We start from the raw sequence: 7,102 nt of genomic DNA, 5'->3' as shown, positions 1-7,102 counted from the left end.
TTCAACAGGTAGAGTTTCATTTGATCGATGCCTACTAATTGACTAATTGTAAGCAACCAGACTAAAGATCTGAAAAGAACTGGACACCACCCAGCAAACTGGGCTACGGCTTTCCCACAAAACATTACGACAAATACACACACAGAGATGTGCATCAGGAGAATGCCTACTCTACTTCATATTGTTACACTTAAATAGATGTGTAAAGTCTGAATTATATTTGCTGTACCGGATAGTGTATATTGTTGAACATTTTATAGTCTTCCTCCATCTCAAATGTTGCTCTGTGCATCTGTTAGCTTGCTCACAACAACATCTTGTAATTACAGTCTCTTAGTGTCAAAAGGGATGTCTCCTCTACTGTTTACATTTAGGCTGGCTCCAACACCAGCTCCTTCTTCTGCTGGAAACAATAAAATAATTCCCAACTCTACTCTAGTGCACACTTACACAGAAAGACCTGGGAGAAAGCCTGGGCTGGCCCTTTGAAAGTTAGGTTGCACGCATCCACAAACACAGTAATGCAGGTGCCGTCTGCACACTGAGATTCAAGGGCTGGGGAAGATCCCACGGGTTGATCGAAACATTTCTGTTTGTTAAGTATTTTTGCAGCCATTGTGCCGATCACTCTCACACATGCCCTGGCCCAGTGGTGTAGTCTACTTTTTTATGGTGGGTATACTGTATATTTGAGCATTTATTGAAGTGGGTATACTGTATATATTTGAGCTATTCAAAACAATGGATCAATCAATTTTAAGTGGGTATACTGAAAATTTAGAAGTGGGTAAATTCCGTATACCCGCGTTCTACGTAGACTACACCACTGCCCTGGCCCTGCCATAAATGTGTTGTTGCAAAGCCAACTCAAGAGCACAGAACAGATGCGGCCGCTGCTGCTCGTGTCTGCCTTGCTCCTTATCTAGTACAATCTACCTGAGGCATCAGCCAGGGATGGGGATGTGCGAGTGAGCGAATCCGCACAGGGGGGGAGACAAGACTAGACAACTCCACTTCCTGATGGTGCAGGGCAAGTGTTACCATAGCAACCTGCCATTGACACTACCATTCCATTCCACTCCACTCCACTCCACTCTCTGCTGCACGCTGCACTGGTACAGGGCACAGAAGGTTCTCACCCATTCAAAGGGATTGCAGGCTGGCAGAAGAGCTGCACTCTGTTCTAAGCCAGCGATTCCCAAACTGGGGGCCTGGGCCCACCGGTGGGCCTTGGAGATACTGCAGGTGGGCCTCGAGAGGTCCTAAAAAATATGGCCTCCCTTTTTTATTCGATGTGATATTAATTACTGTACAGTGTAATATTATGTGGCATGGTTGAGAAAAAAACATGAAATATAATGAAATAAACCAACTAAACATGATGTGAGTATCATCTTATGTTGATGTGACAGGAGTCTCCATTTGGGAAAAAAGTGTGCTCATAGTAGTCTTGTATATTGAGTTGTGATTTGAAGTTTGGTTTGCTGCGTACCTTCTTCCAGAATTCAAAGTGGGCCGCTGGTATTCTGAAGTTTAGAAATGGATGCTGTACTTCAGTGATTCCCAAACTTTTTCGGCTGGGACTCCCCTGTTTCCAACCTAAAAATATTTTCGTGACCCACAACTTCCCATTTTCCAAATGCAAAAGACATATTTTTGCTAAACTTTAATGTAAACCACAGAAAAGTAGACCTAAACTAAAGTATAACTAAACATAGGGAAGGAAATGTTGTTACTATCAATGTATGGAAAGGTTATAAAAAGCATGTACACAAGCTTTTATGCAGTCTGTGACCCCCCCTGCAGTACCTCTGTGACTACCCTAGGGGTCCCGGCCCCCAGTTTGGGAGCCGCCGCTCTACTCTATTCTGCTCCACTCTGCTCTCAGCTCAGCTCAGCGCTGTGTGCGTCTGCAAGAGCAATCCTGTCTCTCTAATCTGGCCCAGGCTAAATTGAGTTACATTCTCAGAAAATCAAAGCCATCCTCCTTCTGCTCGCTCTGCCGCCTTGTGTGATTTCCGTGTCCGCTCTCTCTTTCTATGAATCTCCTCTTGCTCTCTCTCTCTCTCTCTCTCTCTCTCTCTCTCTCTCTCTCTCTCTCTCTCTCTCTCTCTCTCTCTCTCTCTCTCTCTCTCTCTCTCTCTCTCTCGTCTCTGTGAATGAATGAATGAATGAATGAATCCCTAAGACCTCCTTTGCTTGCGCACACAGAACACTCAGTCACACACAGGCAGACAGTTTTTGGCCCGATGTGCTTCAGACCTGCTTTTAGTGGTGGCGGCGTGGTGGCAGTGATTTAATAAATCCAAGTGTAATCCGCCCTCTAATCTAAGAGGCCGCCAAGCCTCTCCTCTCCTCTCTCCCTCCTCCTCCTCCTCCTCCTCTTCCTCCTCTCTTTTCCTCTCTTCCTCTTCCTCCTCTCCTCTCCTCTTCTCTCTTCCTCCTCCTTCTCTCCTCTCCTCTCCTCTTCTCTCCTCTCTTCCTCCTCCTCCTCTCCTCTCCTCTCTTTTCCTCTCTTCCTCTTCCTCCTCTCCTCTCTTCCTCCTCCTCTTCCTCCTCTCCTCTCCCCCCTCCTCTTCTCCTCCTCTCCTCCTCCTCTCCTCTTCCTCCTCCTGCTCACCTCTCCTCTCCTCACATCCTCCTCCTCCTCCTCTCTCTCTCCTCCTCCACTCTTCTCCTCTCATTCTCTTCTCCTCTCCTCCTCCTTCTCCTTCTCCTTCTCCTCTCTCCTCTCCTCTCCTCTCCTCTCCTCTCCTCTCCTCCAAGCCTCTCCCCTCTCAGCCTCTCCTCTCCTCTCCTCTCCTCTCCTCTCCTCTCCTCACCTTCTCTGGAGGCAGGCTGCTGTCCTTTAACCTTCTCTGGCCAGGAGGAGCTTCTCGGGGCTGGCACCATCCTGCATCGCCTGCTGGGGAGGTGGAGGAGGAGGAGATGGAAAAGGTGGAGGAGGAGGAGGAGGGTAAGGGTGGGGGAGAGGGGGAGAGGGGGAGAGGCGGAGAGGCGGAGAGGAGGCTTGGTATAAAGAGACAACAAAGGACAAAGTATAAGCGGGGGGGGGGGGGGGTGAGTGTGTGTGTGTGTGTGTGTGTGTGTGTGTGTGTGTATGTGTAAACGCCCAGCTTGACACAAAGAGGACAAAACAAGGAGTGGAGTAAATATATCTCTCTGTAGGTTTTAACCTTGTGTGTGTGTGTGTGTGTGTGTATGTGTCTGTCTGTTTGTGCGTGCGTGCGTGTGTGCCTGCGTGCGTGCGTGACCATCACCTGAAATACAGTTCATTTCCAAAAATATTGCTGTCACTGCTGAACGTCCCTCATGTCAACGTAATATCATCCTATAGCCTAAGCCATTAGGGCAACGTTAAATCAGCATTTGCAGTAAATCCATTTGACATACAAGTCAGTGAGAGAGTGTAGGAACCAGATGTTCAGGGTTAAAACACTTACATAGCCGGTGCAACTAATCCATCGTGGGATAGTATGGTCAGGGAATTGTATCCCCCTGTGATACAGAAATGACAAGTCAGAGGACACACACCACAGGAACTGAGCTGCAAGCGGAAAATTGCAGCAATCCATAAATTGTGTTCAGTGAATTAGACTACTACAGTAGATGTTTGACCCTTTGAAAGAAACACAAAATGATGTTTACGCAATACAAAACCAAGAAACTGTCATAGGGGCCCACACCACATCGAAACTTGAAAACGTTTAAAGACCATTTCACCATTTGTGGCAACAAAGTAGGTACCATTTCACAACCTCGCTACCTTCGATTGTTTGTTGCAGAACAGATTAAGAAGAAGAAGAAGATGTAGCCTTCTTCTAAGAGTGGGCTACTTCCAAGAATCCCTCACAGAAAGGTTCATTAAAGCAGTTACATTCCCTAAGCACTCAATTTTAAATCTTTTCCTCGAGCGCATGACGCGCGCGCGTGCGAAAATCTCACAAAACACATAAGGGCATTTATTGTCCCTTTCCAGCTGTAGAGCTCTAGTTGTTCTGGGAATGGTTAAGAAAAGATGGAAGGAGAGGCTCCCCTCCGCAGCCTATTGCTCAACTTTATAAATAATGTATATTAGTATGGCGCTCAGTGTACCCGCTCCACTGGTATTTTGCACTGTCGTTTCATTGAAGGAACCCAACCAATTGTCACGATCAGATAACATTGTGTGTCGCCCATATAGCCTATATATGTATTTAAACCTGGATTGAAGAGGAATTTGACAGTACGAGACTATAGACAACGGTGTGGGAGACTATTAGGCTACTGAAGCTCATCAAAATTCTCAAACCGTAAATGAATGTTTGGATAAACCGTCTAGGCTATAGCGCACAATCGCCACTTGTTAACTATCCGACAATGTCTCGTGAAATGTATTAAATAATTAATGTACCCCCAAAACAATGACCACCCGTCAGCTGGCTATTAAACAATAGTGCTGCATCTCTCTTTGTGTGGTAAGGCGCTCGGGAAAACAACTGAAAAATGACAGAAAAAAAATCCTTGCGCGGTGGGACCGAAATCAACTTTCATCCGCGAATAATAACCAGAAGTAAGCAGAAAGACTGGATTTAACACCTTCCTGCAAGATATACCCCTTCTGCATCACGACCTGCTTTAAGAACACTAGCCCCTCTTTTATCTTCCGCCCCATCCATTGAGAAAACTACAAAGAGGCAGACACGCTTACCGTAACATGTTCAGAGAGGAAAACCCCCTTTTCGCGTAACTGTACGGGACTGTGTAAATCTTCACTTATCGCCGAAGTGGACAGCTAAGTGTTGTCTCGTTTTTCCAGGGCTGCTGCTCGATGTAAGAGACATGGTGCACTGATGTGGATTGTAAGATTACAGTAGCCTATCTGCCGACTGTGCCGAGATCTTTTTCAGTCCTGGGAAGGTATCAGTCTCACTCTGATGTAACCCGTGATAATCTGGTTGGAGAAACGGGGCAACGCAAGACGTAGGCGCAGCAAGCATGAAGTATACGGTCTTGTGTAGATGTGCTTTTCGTCTGTGTGTATGAACCTCTTTCTTTATTACAAACTCCTCGGCGCCCCCCGTGATGACGTCACCCAAGGCACTGTCAATCAGTGGACGATATCTGGGCACCTGCTACATCTGGTATCTTGCTCATTTTACTTCTTACATCTGCGCTTTCTATGAGGCCACTCGGGTCAGTATATGATTTTATAAAGGCAAAACTCAGCATAAACAGCATAAGACAAACATCACCATCACAAAGAAAAATAAAATAAAATCGTCATCATCATCATCATCATCATCATCATCATCACCATCATCATCATCATCATAACAATAGTCACATTCAATAGTCATAAATAACAAAAGGGCTGATTTTAAGTATCTTTAAAATCATTGCAAAGGATGCAAACAAAAAGACAGATAAAAGAAAGATAAAATAGGGTGGGCCCTACCACGCAATCAGACACTGTACACTGCGTTAAAGACACTGTGATAAATAGTGATGTCAGGCGACATCTCATGAAAAGTGAACATGATGAAAAAGCTATTGGAGAGGAGAGGGGAAAGTATTGATTTCAATAGGCGTCACAGTAAATGTCCTATTTGCCCTGCCGCGAAGATGAGCAGAGGAGGTGGACGAGGGTCTCACCAGTAAAGTCAGGGGGGGAGCTACTATATAGGCTTAGGGTTGCCAACTGTCAATAAAAAAAATACGGGACATTTCATCGTGCCGGGGGTCTGGGGGTTGTCCCCCAGAAAAATTAGCATTTCTTAGATGTAATTTCTTGCATTTTAACGTCCTGTGTCCCGTTTCAGTTCAATACGGAACCCGTACTTTTATCTCTAAATACAGGACGATTCCGTATTTCAAGGGACGGTTGGCAACCCTATATAGGCTGGTGGGGAGGAGGGCATGTGCCCCGTGGGCCACAGTCCTCCTGTACTGGTGGGGGAGGCCTTCATGTGACTTTGGGAGGCCGTATGGGGGGGAGACATGAAATTGTTACGCTACTGAGTATAAAGTGGTGGACTGCAAATAGTGGCCTCTAGGCTAGAACTGGCCGGCCATCATTGATATCTGGCCTGCCGTTACAGTAGATGACGTTGATTAAATAGTTTACACTACCATATAGGCCTACTGTGTGGTAAAGCTAACCTGTGGTGTGATATTAATGTTCCAGTTAAAAAAATACACCCGGACACCCAGGACAGGTTGTAAAAACCGGACATGTCAGAGGAAAACTAGATGTTTAGTCACCCTAGATCAGGGGTGCTCAACTGGCGGACCCAGGTCCGGATGCGGACCCAAACGCAATGTCATCCGGACCAAGACAAAATCCATCTGTATTTAATATGTATAAATTATACATGAGATTTTGCTGCCATGCGATCTATAGGTGTATTTCTGCGAAGCCAGTCTTATGACAAATAAAAGTATCATCACTATGACAACTCAGTGAGTGAGCAAGAGGCCAGTGGGGCCAGCGAGTGAGGCTATTTTCTGCATCGGTCCGTAGCGACTTTTTTGGACCCTGGAAACATACGAAATTTGGCGAGTGGACCTTTTCAGTTTCTAGTTGAGCACCCCTGCCCTAGATAAAGCTAACCTGTGGTGGGATTGTTTACTTTATTGTGTGATAAAGCTAACATATGGTCTGATTGTTAAGGATTGTACAGGTAGCTGTTAATACCTGCTGGGCATTGCTGCCTGTCTCACCTCCTCCGGTGCCCATGGGTCAGCGAGAGAGAATAAGACTTAAGACTCAAACATCTTTATTGTATCAATTACATGCATGGTACCCTCCCGCTGCACTTCTCCCTTTCGGGTGCCATTGGTGCTGCCCCCTTGCACGGGTGAGGCATAAATGCAATTTTGTTGTGTGCAGTGTTCCCTTGTGTGCTGTGGAGTGTTGTGTTACAATGACAATGGAAGTTAAGCATGCACGCGCGCGCACACACGCACACACACACGCACACGCACATGCACATCCACATGCACATGCACATGCACGCACGCACACACACACACACACACACACACACACACACACACACACACACACACACACACACACACACACACACACACACACACACACACACACACACACACACAC

At 46.2% G+C, this 7,102-nt stretch overlaps 1 protein-coding gene across 1 annotated transcript in view; it reads right to left on the bottom strand.

The window, feature by feature from the left end:
- Positions 1-3,488, bottom strand: part of mapk4 (mitogen-activated protein kinase 4) — a 39,516-nt gene extending 36,028 nt beyond the window's left edge. Inside the window, exons 1-2 of the mRNA XM_063194565.1 lie at positions 3,444-3,488; positions 2,823-2,905 (exon numbers count right to left, since the gene is read on the bottom strand). The gene's annotated coding sequence lies outside the window, so the exon portion shown is untranslated. The remainder of the gene's footprint in view (positions 1-2,822; positions 2,906-3,443) is intronic.
- Between the last annotated feature and the right edge of the window lie 3,614 nt (positions 3,489-7,102).

Source organism: Engraulis encrasicolus, chromosome 3 (assembly GCF_034702125.1).
Source record: "Engraulis encrasicolus isolate BLACKSEA-1 chromosome 3, IST_EnEncr_1.0, whole genome shotgun sequence".
In the NCBI taxonomy this organism is placed as follows: domain Eukaryota; kingdom Metazoa; phylum Chordata; class Actinopteri; order Clupeiformes; family Engraulidae; genus Engraulis; species Engraulis encrasicolus.
The sequence above is the reverse complement of the archived record's forward strand: the minus strand, read 5'-3'. Positions and strand labels throughout refer to the sequence as shown.